Genomic DNA, 1,360 nt, shown 5'->3' with positions numbered 1-1,360 from the left:
CAAATCAACGATTTACATGTCCTTTGTAATCTAAAGATGAATTGTTTGCCAATGGAGGAACACTCCCTGGGTGGTGGAGGATTATAGGCATAGAATTCTCCAGTGTTGGAGGATTTGGATATTGAGGTGGAGGATAGAATGTGGGAGAGGTTCTTCATACTGAGTGTTGCTTATGTTTATGACTCCTTTGCAACCTGAATAAACTGATCCATCACCAGATATTCCTCTACCAAGAATCGATCACATCCTATTTATCCTCGGTCCTCAGAAGGGAGCAGCTCTTGAGCCAACATTTATCTGTAAATATAGCTATATGTACAGCTACGCAGAAAACTATCGTTAGAAGGAGTGTCGAAACATTCAATAACGAACAAATCCTTATGTTACGGAGGGGTTGGTATTTTGGGGTTCGAATTGGTCTCGTTCTGAGTCGTAATGTATCGAATAGACGTTCTGGAAATTCTATGGATTTACTGTGACATGATGATCTTATTCCCGAAAAGGATGGAATATGCCTTGCAATATGCAGACAAGCCTTCTAAGATATAACAATAATCTAGGGCTAGGAAAAAAAAATCTGAAGGCACCAACACTACGAGATATGTTTGTATGGCATCAGGTAGGTAACGACACCACCCCCTCCCCTCCTATTTTCAACTTCCCTTCACTCGATATTTTGAAGAAAGACATTTGTTTTGATAGAAATGAACGCTAAAATATTTTCATATGTCTACTTCTGTATCTAATACAGTGTTATCATTTAACATATTTGAACCAGGGAATGTGATCGCGAACAGGTGGAGTAGCCAAATCACCGCATGGTTGCTTAGGTGGATGCACGAGGTTGACGGATGTCGGCCCTGGTTAATTTACTGGCAGCAGATATGTTGAAACCCTTGAGTATGTTTTCCCTTCAACGGCTAGGAATGTTCCCTTCTATCTTAGTTAAAAAATGTCCCATCCATACCAGCCGTGTTGTCCAGAATTTGTTTCCCAAATACCCCGACATCACACTGCTGCTAGAGCCACCCAGAACGGATCTCAACCTAAATGAACACGTGTGAGCGGCCGTGTCAAAACATATGCGGCAAAACATTCGCAATCGTGAAAAGTGGAAGCATGGGAACATCTTCGATATGAGGAAGGCCGTGCGTTGGCAGCCGAGTTATTGGCGCTATACCAACGCTTGAACTAAGTTTTGGCATCAGGGGGAGGGAAAACAAAATATCAGACTTGAATATATTAACACTGTCTTATTTTCCTTGTTTTGACCTTAAAAGAATATGCCAATACTCATTAGGTAATATAAGACCAATAATGCGTGTGTGTAGCACTGTCACTCGCCTGGCAATAACTAGCA

Source organism: Penaeus monodon, chromosome 22, assembly GCF_015228065.2.
Source record: "Penaeus monodon isolate SGIC_2016 chromosome 22, NSTDA_Pmon_1, whole genome shotgun sequence".
NCBI classification, from domain to species: domain Eukaryota; kingdom Metazoa; phylum Arthropoda; class Malacostraca; order Decapoda; family Penaeidae; genus Penaeus; species Penaeus monodon.
This window is presented reverse-complemented; position numbering follows the sequence as displayed.